Raw genomic sequence first — 13,987 nt, forward strand, 5'->3', positions numbered from 1 at the left:
TGTCGACGTCTCGAGATTTTCAGCGTCTTTTCTTATTGACAATCTATTGAAGGAAATCCTAGGGTTCGACAATACCGTGAAAAACAAATACTACGTTTTCCCTCGATGCGTTGCAATAAATGTACGTACGCAATGAAAAGGGTGGGCGTGTATGGTCAACGATGACTCCAAGCACGATTAAATATTTAATCACAGGAATTGTGCAATTCGAATTGCGAGGATGGAGAATATTTATTTTTAAAACATATTCTGGCCAACATGACTGTCAATCTATCGATTTGTATTACGAATTACTGTAATTAATGCATGCGTGGAATTCGCAATTTACAAAACGTTGTGTAATAAAAGCTTTAGTACAGTTTCTAAAGTAAATTTCAAATTTACACTTTTTATTCGCATGACTAAATCGTTTATTTCTGTCAAACTTTGAGTTTATGCAATTATATTTGCACATTGAACGTTGTCATGTAACATCTACGATGGAGAAAATGTGAAATTGAAAATAAAATCGAAGGATTGATACTATCTTAATTAACAAATAACGGATCAGTAGGCTGTTGATTTTATGCTTTCGTGACTAAAATGAGTACATAAACGCAAAATAGTAAAAACATTATAATGTAGGACTATAGAAATTAATTTTTATGTCACTTCTATTTCTCGTAATTAACATAGGAAATGTTGATTTTACACAAAGACCCGTAGTATAGGAATATTTGAAAACTTAAAGAAAGCTGTGTAAACGTCTGTGATCTGAAGGTTCGTTAAAATGTTGTAACAAAAGTTTGAAATGCGGAAAAAGAAAACCAACTTATTCTTAGTATGATACATAGCGTGAGTAAGCTTTACGATCGATCATCACTTAGCCTTAATACTTCGTTTCATAGTGTTGGTCGTTCTTGTTAATACAAGAAGGACATTGATAAAGAATCGATTCTGTTTCACCTCGGCGAAAGAATCAATAATTTCTCGTTTCGACAAATATAGCTTACGTAACAACAAATTAAAACGCGAAAATCGCTATGTTTATGTTTATACTTTTTTAAATAATTGTATTAATAAATATTAGTTTTAAGAATTGAACAACTCCGTGGAGATAACAGAGTAAAGTATGTATGATAAAAATTATTTGCAACTTCGCACGACACAGAAGCAGATGTTTTATAACGCAGTGGCTTTCACACGGGTTATTGACATGTATTACAAATATGTACGAATGCGTAACTTTCACTGAAAATGCAGTAAATAACAATCGGACCATTCTTGTTTTTTTCACAGGGTAGATAAATATCACTCTACTCGTTCACATTGTGTACCGCAGGATACGGTATTCTATCGTATCTCATCCGTTCTCCTTTTTTATTTGGAACAATCCGATTTTCTCTTTTTGTTATTCCGTTTGATAAAACGAATTTCACGCAGTCACGCCCAACTGCGAGTTACAATAGTGTAAGTTCGAAACAAGCTTTCATTGTACCAACTTCCGATTTTTGCTCGGTTCCGCGACTTTTTTCTTCTTGTCTGTTCTCATCGTGATTTTTATACACTTCTGGCTTCTAAAAATGTAAGAGAAGTAAACTTGATAATTAATTTTTTCAGTGTTTTCAACTTGTAGAAGCTATTAATACGTGAAGAGAAATTCTCTTTTGATGAAATCTACAGTTTTCTCAACTTACTGAAACTATTAGACAAGTTTTTTCAAATTAAAATCTGCAATATTTTTAACTTATTCAAGCTATTCAAACAAGGGGAATGAAATCTCTTTCCTTTAAACTTTCAGTGATTCATTTCCTTCATGATCTATATGCGTTTACAGATTCGCAAACTATAAAAAAGATAAAATAGGTGTTTATCTTTTTTATTATTTTCAACTTATTGAAACTATTGACACATGAAGCAAAATTCACACTCATTCAAAACAGTGTCACTTGACTGCGGATTTTATGCATTTATGAGAAGAATGGATAATTCAAATACACTTGAATACATTTTTTCAAAGAATATACAAATACTGTTGCAATTCCTTCAAGTCATTAAAATTATTGAGACAAAAGATGAATTTGAATGTAGCTTCCGCATCTTGCGATTATTGTAAGTAGTTTTTATTTTGTAAAAAAGTCTGCAGTCAAGTTATTAGCTACTAAAACATGATGAAATGTTCCGTTTCATTTGAGTTCCCGATACCTCGTCCTAAATATTTAACAAATGAGAGACGCCAAGCCGGATACAAACGGCGAATAAACTCGTTTTCCCTTCGGCTGGAAACGCTATCCGTCACAATTGCTTTAACTCTGAAAAATTTCAGCCTCTGGACTGCTACGAACAAATTACATAATTCCGTCAGTTGTCAGCAATAGAAGGGACAGCGAAGAGAGCTCAGAGTGCTGGAGCGTTCATATTTTTTTCCAGCAATTTGTTCAATTTAATATTTGCATAAAGGTCCGCAGCTCGCCGGAAAATTGGACGAGCTCGTCACGGGAGATTTCTTTCCCAGCACGAAATTAGCAAAGTTCATTTGTCTTGTGTTTCCCTTCATTGAGTCGGATGGCCGGGGAGATTCGCGTATCGATTTTCTCACAATTTCCCTCGTTTATTTCATTCTACCGCTGCTGGATTATTCGCCCGTCCCAGCCAGACTTGATAAAAGGATACGGTACCGTCGTCTACTACATACCTGATGGTCGAGGGTGACCTGCGATCCATGATCCCCCAATGAGCATTAACCGACCCCTCCCTGCTGCGTTTCGGCCCCTTTGGTGCCCGCGTTCGACACCCCAATCCGTGCGTACCTAATAATATAAAACTAATGCAGGCAGCTAGAAAATGCACGAAATATGCCCCCCCCCCTCCCCCCACGTGACGAGTCAGCTTGCCTCCTCTTCTATGAAAACGACTGCCAGGTTGGTTTTGTGAACCCCAGTGCTCCGCTATCGAAAAAGTTGCCAGCCTGTTGTGCAACCCTTTCGACCCTCGCCGAGTCCCCCTCGCTTTTCACTGATTCTATTGATGCGCTTCTACGATTTAGACCAGCGGCTCTCAACTGTTTTTCGAACACATACTGTTCAGGAAGTAATGCATCGCACTTGGTCGTTAATTGTAGCAAACCTCGGTTCATTTGAAATGATATTTCTTCAAATACTACTTCAAATAACACGTTTGTTTATTTCAGAATTACTTCCATGTAATCGTTTACCTGAAATATTCTTCGATTTTATAACTATTTGAAACATTATTTTATTTTATAATTATTTGAAATATATATTGCTTGAAATACATTTATGTAAAGGTTTCCTAAAGTCAAATCTTTTTGTTGCGTATTATTTTCAGAACTATTTATACATTACTTGAAATTTGTATTACTTTAAATGAATCGATACCATTATATAGATTTTATTATTTTTGTTATTATTTTACTGTATCGAAATCGTTGCCTATTATAATCTTTTAGTTGGACGTTGTATTATTAGAAATTAATTATTTCGGAATATAGAATAGAATGAAAAAATATAGAAAAAAATGTTACTAGAGTATTGTATTAGCATATTCTTTGTCTACCTCTATTTTGTCGTTTCTTTGTCTCCCAAAAGGGGAAAACTTTTGTTTCAAGCTTTCTTCGACGGAGTTTGTTTCTGATTCAATGTTTTTATATTCGACCATTTAGATTTAATTTCTTTGTACGTGAGACACATTGTTTTTCAGTATTAAATTACAAGGTACAAGTACGCACAGTGAAGGAAATACTATACAAATGATTGCACAAAAAGCCGTTTTAATACGTGTACGTTAATGGCTTCATACATGTTTAAAATACATGCTGCTCCTTGTGACCGAGAATAATCGTTTTATAAGTTTACGTTCTTTTTGTTAAGTATTGTATCGTTTCGAGGTCACATGAATCTACAACAGGTTACTGAGAACCACTGGTTTAGGTCGCATACGAAGGTGGCCATCCAGGAAACTAGAAGCAAATTTTGCAGTTTTGGATGCAGCTGTTAACTATGCATCTCTTGCGAATAACTTATTTTCTGATGTTTTGATGGTTTGACAGAATTGTTTATGCGAACGCGAGAAACGAGTTTGTCTAAATATAGAATCTTTTGTCAACGGAATAATAATAATTATTATATTTATGACAAAAGATTTCAATGGTCAAGTTAAGTTACATTGTTGTTTAACAATGCAGATTTTAATATCTCTATACTTTGCATGAAACATTCATAATCGGGATAGCGTATTTTAATAAACTTTATATGATGCAATGCAATAATACTGCAATGATACTGTAACAAATGATTCGTGCGGCAATTAAATTGCAAAACATTGATATTTTTAGAAGTGCGTGATGCTGTTTATGTATAGAAATACTGCAATAAAACGTTCATTATGCAAATCTTATCTATGTACATGAATTTATTTCTACATTTATTGATGTACGCCAGTATGATAAACTGCTTAAAATTTTTTAAATTAGCTCATTTGCTAAAATGTACATGAAACTTTATTTGAATAATAACATCGTTGAATTCTCAAATCCAAGCATATTTTGTCAAAACATATAAGTTTGGCTGAACATTGCAACAAAATATAGATAGAACACTAAACATCAATATAACTTATTTTAATAAAAATTCGAATTGCAATTTGCACTTACATTAATATCTTCCAGGAAATGTAATAAATGTGACGTAAATAATTCAGTGTACTATATAGGGAATTGTGATTTCCATTTGTTGGTGAACTTCTTATTAATCAAATGCATTTGTTTAATAATATTCCATTCAATGATATCTATATATTGAAAGACACGTTTTCTATCCAATTTGGAAAATAGAAGTGCTCCCCAAGAAAAATGTTACACCTAGATAATATTTATAGTCAGAGACATTTATAGTCCTAGATAATTATTAGTCATTCAATAATATCGTATGATTTTAAATTTCAAAAATGTCGAGCGAAGATGTATGTAGTTGTGATCTAGCTTATTGTAATAACGAATATTTCGTAATAAGTCAGGTATTCGTGAGCGTTCACGTATGGTACAATTTAATTAACGTACCATTTCAATATTCGTTAGTTGGAACAATTCCAATCTCTCTGCGCTTTTTTAACGCAATTTTACAATAAAACGCTATAAATTATGATTCAGAAGAGAAATATATATATATAGTCAAATTGAAGGTCTATGTTTCCCATTTTAATGGTGTCCAAATATTCTGCTACTTAATTTATTCGTACGACATAAACAGAGAAAAAGAAAATAACTAATTTTTTTATACGAGAAACTTAGGATTCAACGCGAATATGTATTTCTTTTTATTTTATAACCTAAGGTTCAACAAAAGAAATAAGTAGTTATTTAATTTTTAAGGGAACCTAAATTTGCATAAATATTTTTTAATTATTTTTATTCAGATATATAAAATTTCTTGGCGAATTTAATTGTACAATACAGTACAAATATTGCTTGGTTTAAACCAGTTCCAAAGAAATATTATTCTACTGTATTGGTTATGGGTATTTAAAATTTACAAAATTGAATGCATGTGCAACCACGAAATAAATCGTAAAACAAAACGGTGACCGAATATATTTCATTTAAGTGATGCCGGATGAAATCTATTCAACTGCCAGGGTACCCAACGCAGGACTGCTTTTACCTGGAACGTTTAGATAATTCGTGACCAAGGAAGCGACTCCGAGCGGTCAATTGATTTTAACTTGACCATGCACGGAAATTGTATACAGCGGAACTCCATTTATATGAACCCATTGGTGAACAGGTAATTCACATAATACGAATTCCCTTAATTCCGTCTATTGTGTGCGCCTTTCTCTTCGAATAATTGGAACTGATGTCCAATTAAGTGGATTCGACCTGACATTTTCAGAAACAGTCTGAGAATCTTTATGCATTTCTCGGACGCGCAAATTCATAAAATACGAAGATGTGTGTACATTAATAAACATCAATAATATTTTTATGTTGCTCTTACAACAAAAGAAAGCTTTATTTTATAGTGAATTTTATAAAATGTTCTATGAAAATGGTGATCCGAAAATGGATTTTCGAAAATAATTTTGTAACTCTTAGTAATGAATCTTTTATTTATTTCACGACAAAGATACTTAACACAGAGAAACAATTCCCCCTTGCATTATAACAACATGTAAATATGAATGTTATTCATCATGAAATCGAAACAAAATTATAAACGGGGTCTTATAAACTCTTTCACTTTAAATTTCCTTGTAAACTACATATTGTATAAAAGAATGTATCAAACAAAAGTTATTTGGTCCAAAGTGGAGGATACATGGAAACAATTAATATCTTGTTATTTTCCTTTCTTATCAAAGTTTAATTTACATGCATATTGTACAAATATCCGCAATTTTACCTATCACTTTGTAACAGTATTGTCGATTAAACAGTATAATCGATTAAAATTTTTAATTTGATTAAACGATTGATGATAACGGTTTAAGTCATTGATCGTCGAAAAGTCGACGATTGAATTAATCGATTGGTGAATGTAATCGCTAGACGTTGATCGAAGGCATTAATCGTCGAAAAATCGACTACTGAATTAATCAATTGATGAAATTAATTAATTAATAATTGATTTTTGAACGGACTTGGAAGCATTTTGATGTAATTCTGTTAAGATTTTTCTTCATCATCTTCATTTCTTTATCATATTTGTTCGTTTTAATATTTCATATAACAATTTATATTGTTAATTGCATAATCGTTAATTGCGATTGGCGATTAACAATAGTAATTCAATCGTAAGTCGTCGATTAATTTTTTATTCAACTCTGCTTCGTAATTGTGCCCTTGTTTGTATTAGATTTTCGCACGTATCATCGGGTTTCAAGACTAGCTGAGATACGTCTTATCACCGTTGAACGCAATAAGAACACCACTACCGATGCATCGGAAACGGCCGATACCGATAACGTGCCCGTAATTGTCACATCAAAGTACGATAGTTTACAGTGATAATTGTCAAGTTACGTAAGCAAGGGTGTTGCATGGGTATATCTATTCTAAAAGCGGCGCCGCCCGATCAATACGTGCTACGATCATGTTTATTATAATCCATTTCTGATAATTAATACTTGTCAAAATGGCTGTCCGATAGTTCGTATCGCAATGAATATTCCGTTCATTAACCAGCCCGGGATTAGCGAATCGGGGATTCATGGTTATAGTCCGAAGCGAAGGCAAAGACTTCGCCCATAAATTGTTTCTCTTCGTCGTCTTTTTCTCGTGAATTGTTGGCTCGCCGATCATGAATATTCCGAGACATGCGCGTTTACAGAGCTTCCGGCTGTTTATGGGAGCGGTTAATATAAACGTTCACACGTGATTTCCGATTACTGCGATAATACGTACTGCTAGGTATCCAACTTTAAATTAATCCGGGCAAAGCCGATGCGAGACTCATTTCCATCCGGAACGCTTCGTTGGTTAGCGAGATGACAAAATAGTCGCCCGTGGCCATAGAAATTGCAGCGTTCCAAAAATATCTATGCTTTTGCTTCGAGGCAGACGTAAGCCATAGCCGTCTGCGTTATTTGCCGTAGTTGTAGATCTTATTGCCGCATTACAAATGTTTATAGGAATATGTACTTCGACAATGAAATATGGTTCGTTAAGAGCAAAATGCAACACGTTAATACTCTATTAACACCTAATACAAAAATTCCTACTGGAAAAGACATTTACTACAGGAAATAATTCTAGTGACATTCAGTTCGTTCAATATACAAGGTGGATCACTACACATTGCCATCTATTGGGTTGGCAACCAAGTAATTGCCGATTTGTTCAATAAAATAAAAAATTTTTTTTACTTGGAATGAAGTTTAATCTGTAATGTATTTTCCATTTTGTTCGATGACCTTTTGCCATCTCTCTGACAACTTGAAAATCCCACGCTCGTAGAAAGTCTGATCCTTTTCGGACAAAAACTGAGTCAAGTGAGATTTCACAGCGTCATCATCATTAAAAGTTTTACCACGAAGGGAGTTGTCCAGGGATCGAAATAAGTGCTAATCCGATGGCGCGAGATCAGGGCTATATGGTGGGTGTAACATCAATTCCCAAGCAATATCCATCAATTTTTGCCGAGCGGACAAAGACGTGTGCGGCCTAGCACTGTCCTGCTGGAAAATGGCACCTTTACGATTGACCAATTCTGGTCGCTTTTCCTTGACCGCTGCATTCAATTTGTCTAGTTGCTAACATTCATGGATAATAAAAAATAACATAATAATGATAATAATAATAATAATAATAATAATAATTTTATAATATAACATTTACGGATATCATAAAAATGGGAGTGAGAGACATCTATAACTGAAATCGGCAATTACTTAGTTGCCAACCCAATAGATTTACGCCGTTATGATTGTGTCGCGAAAAATGTTTCACATGAAATTAAATAGTTTCGAGTGGGGCACATTCCAATGATACTAGCTTTCTTGTAGGTGAGCGTTTTCTAAAATGGAATCATATTTTTTATTGTATCAATTGATGTCTTTTGATATTCTTTGCAGGAAAGTATGAACTAAAATACTAACAGTATTAATTAAAATATTTGTGCGTCAGTACGGGTACGAACAATGACCAATCAATAACTGATTTTTAACACTCGGGTGACTGGCCTATCTGGCCTAAGTAATTTAATATGTTTATGATTGTTTATAATTTTATTTATCAATTCATTTCAAGATAATTTGTAAAGTACTACGCTTAAATACGTCAGCTTTTTCATTATTCGAAACTTGATATTCGAATAACAATTTTTGAAGTCTGGTACCGAATGTTAGAAGCTGAAGAAGATTTCTTTAGTTGAAAAAGTCACGTACACAACACTTTGCTATATTGAAAAATACGAAAGATCGTCAAAATGTAAAATAACAGGAAACTATCGATGGAAAGTATCGGAATAGTTTGATTAAATGGAACTGTGACATCACGTCATCATTGGTGTAAGGAGATTAATAATGTAGTAAGATAAAAGTAAGAGTAAACATATATCATGGGAGAACCTTCAACAACGCGGTTTTGCTACGACGTTACTGGAAAAATGCCGAAATTTTCCTACAATGTCACAGTTCTATACTGTACATATACATGTTCACAAATACATACGTATTTGTAGTTCTTTCTGATTTTTAATTTTAATTTTGGTTATTAATCTTGAAATCATTACAATAGGAACAACAGAAATTATAGCAAGAAGTATTTTCAGAAATGTGTTTCGAAAAATCTATGAATAAAACTGATGGTCACGAATATCGCCGATTCTATGAAATTGGTCGAAAATAACGACGACTGTATAGTTGTGAAAATGGTCGGAAATATCGAGATTTGTATAATTGTGAAAATTGTCCGTCGTTTTCGAGTGTTAACGAGCGTTCGATGTTTTTCCGGCGAAATTGTTGCGCACCTAGTAATTTTCCGAAACACACTTAAGGCTGCGGGAAAACCGATTTCAAGATCGCGGAGTTTACCGAGTTAATTCGTTAGCTGTCAAATTCGATTAACGTTCGCCGTACGGTTCGTTGGGAATTGGAATTTTTCAGTGCTAGCTATTCCCGTGAACCAAATGACAACCTGTCCACTTGAGGGCTATAACATCGCTAGCAATAATTATTTTTGCGAATGCGCTACCCGAACGCGTCCGGAAAGGTGAACGAACCGACCTCGTCAATGAACTCATGAAATAGTAAGCAACTTTATTCTTAACTACCGAGCGCGACGAAAATATTCATGAAGAACTGATAGAAGCATTCGAGCTGCGACTAAAAAGTAATAGGATTGAACGGGAGCTTCGATAGCTATAGTAAACGCATTGCTACCAAGAAATTGATACTAGTGGAGACGTAGTTGGTTATTTCAATTTTCTTATTCAGTCAGGGTTTCTTTTCTTTTTGTTCGATTAGATCGCTCAAGCGATTGGTTGTACAATACCGTTCAAAAGCTTCCGCAAACATGGTTATTTAAAAATATCACCGAACGGTCTGGCAGATAATTAACATTTATTTGTTTAGTACGAAGTTGTTTTTTCATATTATGACATTATTTGTCGATAGATGACATTGACAAAATGTGCAAATATGCAAAAATGAGTACACATCGTTCGAAACACAACTTCTTTGAAATTTAATCAAATGATTTGAATATCTTTTAGATTTCAAACTGAGTGGTTTGCCCCGTGCAGTGAATATTAAAAAGATATTCGCAAAAATTATAATTAGTTCGAATAACAAAAGAAAAAAAGATAAGAAAGATACGGTTCTCAACTTTTTTTATTTAAGCTTGTAACGAAAATGTGCAAGCTTTCAAGTTCTCATCATTAATTGTTTCATATGCTTCGTTGTTTTTTCATTTGTTGAACCTATCAAATTTGTTTTCATGATTCTTTTCTGATAACGACGTGAATCTCATATTCCATAGCTCGATCAATGCGTAAACTGAAATTTTTTGAAATTATCCTTGCAGCCACAGAATTATAAGCCCGAAGCAACTTTTACATTTTAACTGACATTTAAACGAAAGCCGAACGAAAACTATATTTATAACATAGAAATATACAAATATGATGTTCTGTTAAGTTTTTGTTTAAATATCATTAGAAATATATTAAAGTTACTATCAGCCTATAATTATTCACACCACTGTAGTATCTCTCTCTTTCTCTCTCACTTTCTCTGTGTATAGAGTGCTCTGAGTGGGCGTGGTTTTGATGCTCTCGATTTCGCATGAGTCAGATTAGTGCCCCACGGAGCCAATCGCTCCCATAGCTGTTCTACTGTGAGGATCCCATTAAAATCGCATATCGCTATACGAGTATTAAACATTTTGGTTATTGCTGTAGAGGTTGAATGTTAATGTCCTAGAGGAGAGAGGGGGTGAAAGATGGTGGGAGATAGGAAGAAAGACGGTGGGAGAAAGAGAGATATAGTGTGTGTATGCGCGTGTGTGTCAGAGAGAGGGAGGGAGAGAGAGAGAGAGAGAGAGAGAGAGAGAGAGAGAGAAAAGGGAGGAGGTAGAGTTCCGTGCACTCTCTCTCCCGCGATGGTATGAAAGGCTCGATTTGCGAACTATTTCGTTATGTAGAACATTTCATTCGTAATTCCGGGAGTTCGCCGTTGCCAAGTTGGCAACTGAGTCGATCGATAACTCAGATTATTCTGGCTGGCTTCATTCCCCTGCGTACATGCACAGGCCTCCAGTGAAGTTCATATACATATCGAGAAATCGTGCAACACTGGCGATTTCTATTCCCTGAGAACTTAAACGATTCACTTACCGATTTTTCCCAAATTGCAGAGCTTCCACCTCGGCCTATATACGTGTCGGACAGTACGCACGGTCGCCAGACCAAGATCTGCGAACAAAAATGTAGAGCATAATCTCATGAAAGACTGTATTTTGGAGTTATTAACACGTTCAATAACAGCGTCGCATGTTAGCAACGACCACGACTTTGTATTTTATACGAGGAACTCACGATATCGTGAATCTCAATGCTTTCTTTTCGTCCAATGTATTATCTTAGTTCTCATCATTATTTTTCCCAATGTGTCTCTGTTTTCACAATCACTTTTGTAATGTGTCTTTATATCTCCATAATTATTTCTCTAGCGTGTCTTTGTTTTTACAATTATTTTTCTAATGTGTCTTACATTTTATAATCATTTTCTTAATTCTGAACACTTTGTGATCGAGGTCTGGGATATTCCCAGCAACGCTCTGTTGACTGTTCTACAATAATGCAAAATTGTAAAAATATAGAAAACGATACTATCTAATAATATCTGTAGATATTTTAGATACAGACAACTAATCATGGACAATATTTTTATAGTCTTTTATTTTCAATGAAACATTTCTAGTTGTATGTTGATAGCTACAATCGTCAAAAGTTCCGCGAAACCTACGTAACCTTATTAAGCTTGGTCAGTTCTTTCTTTCATTTCGACATATCATTTCTTGTGTTTTAAAGATCACTTTATTTAACAATATCACCATTCTTCTATCTTCAGTGCAGGAGTTTGAAAATTCCATTATTCTGTTAAATTAGTTAGAAAATTAAGATTCAGATAAATTAAGTTAGGAAACCAGGGGCCGGACGGAGATTAAATTTTATTACAGTCTGTTACTAACATTATTAAACCTCTTAATATTACTTAATTTCTATAGACTGGTATATCGAAGTTTCGTATGCTATTTTCGTAGAGAATCATTTTAGCAGTTTATGCGACTTTAAAGTAATTAACAACTGTGCAGTTTCTGGCAATCCCACTGGAAATGGAACTTGGATATACGATTAATTTATTAAACCTTCTAATGATGTTTGATCAAATTATTTTGTAACTTTCGTAAATTGTCTCCTCCAAAAACATTCCCATCGTTAGTGAAATTATATCAAAATTGATGGTGACTATTGGACTGTCAACGTAATTTCAATGCTGGAAAATCAGATTTTTGAGTCATCAAAAATTAGCAAAATCTATATTTCAACTTCGCACATTGCACATTGAATACAAAACATGAGCCCACGTGGCTTACAATTAATATAGACAATTTTCATTTCGCATAAAAATCCACAGTCTAGTTATCATATATGACATATACATGACGACATAAACACCATTTCTTCAATTCTTTCTTTGGTAATATATTGAAAATAATCGCTCGTAAAAATTGATTTTATACCCGGATCGCATTCCAGGAAGAAGTTAATCCTTTTTTACGCCAGTTTCCGATAATGATATCTGTTTGTTCAATATACTTTTACGTAAATATAGTGTAGTTCTTTTTCTGGAATAAATATTTCGTAAAACAAAGTGCTAAAACTTACATAAAGAATATTTGAAGAGGTAATTGAACAAAATGTGAAAACTGGCACATGCCACATGTGTATAAATTCTGTTTTTTTTTGTTTTATTAATTTTTTTATATATAAAATATAAATAAATATAATATAATATAGCTATACATATAACACAAATAATATATTAATAACATGCTCTCAAATCATTCACTTCTTCATGGTATTACATAAAAATTCGGTGATGTTAGCAACATTCTACATTCAAAGAAAAATGTAATAATGAAAAGAATTTTACAGCTGAAACTGAATAGCAAGCGTTATTTACTATCTATTTTATACATATATCGTTTAAAATAAATATCGTTATGTACCGCATTTTCTATAAAAGTCACAACTTGCTTTAATGCGATTTTCTCTAAAATTATAAAATTATGGTATGTGGCTGTTTTCCACTGAACCTCTTAATTGTGCGAAACGACAACGATGATTTGGATAATTTGACAAGGTTAAGCTGTTTTTAACAGCTAGGGAAGTGGCAACAGTTTTGTCCGCGTTATAGAAAGGTGGTTTAAAGCATTGTACATCGGTCTAGTTACTTTTGTTATAACCATCGAACTCGAACAGATCGCTCAAGTTTGCTGTTTTCTTTCTGGCATCGTAGGTCTCGCTCGGGCGGTATCTTAATTGCCATCGCGTTTGGTGTCACGAGAGAGCTACTCCGTGGACCCAAGAAGTAGCTTTCTCGTGGAAGGCTACCATGTTACGAACACATCTCGCTTCCTGCCGTTAATGACCGTGTAACGATGCAACTAAGATCATTTAGGAAAAAACAAACCTTGCATTCTGAAAAGTACGCTCGTCAATTATAGGAAATAATAAAAATATTTAATCGCATAATAAGTCGTCGGTAGACTGCGAACTTCCATGCAAAATACAAATTAGCTACGTAGACACATTTGATACATTGAAAGCATAAATAGTTTAAGTCAGAAAGGTAAATTTGTGGATAATGAAAGATGAATTAAAAGTTCTGTGAAATGCCATAACATAAAAGATTGTTATAACTCTTAGTGTAAACCAAGCTAAACTAACTAAACTAAAGTCAAACTAAACTCAAGCTTTACCATAAA

General features: G+C 33.9%; 1 protein-coding gene across 4 annotated transcripts in view; it reads right to left on the reverse strand.

Moving 5' to 3' along the window:
• Nucleotides 1–13,987, reverse strand: part of Ipk1 (Inositol phosphate kinase 1) — a 319,504-nt gene that overhangs the window by 136,698 nt on the left and 168,819 nt on the right. For all 4 annotated transcript variants that reach the window (XM_076519491.1, XM_076519490.1, XM_076519492.1 and 1 more), the window contains one exon: nucleotides 11,331–11,408. The gene's annotated coding sequence lies outside the window, so the exon portion shown is untranslated. The remainder of the gene's footprint in view (nucleotides 1–11,330; nucleotides 11,409–13,987) is intronic.

Source organism: Megalopta genalis, chromosome 3 (genome assembly GCF_051020955.1).
Source record: "Megalopta genalis isolate 19385.01 chromosome 3, iyMegGena1_principal, whole genome shotgun sequence".
NCBI classification, from domain to species: domain Eukaryota; kingdom Metazoa; phylum Arthropoda; class Insecta; order Hymenoptera; family Halictidae; genus Megalopta; species Megalopta genalis.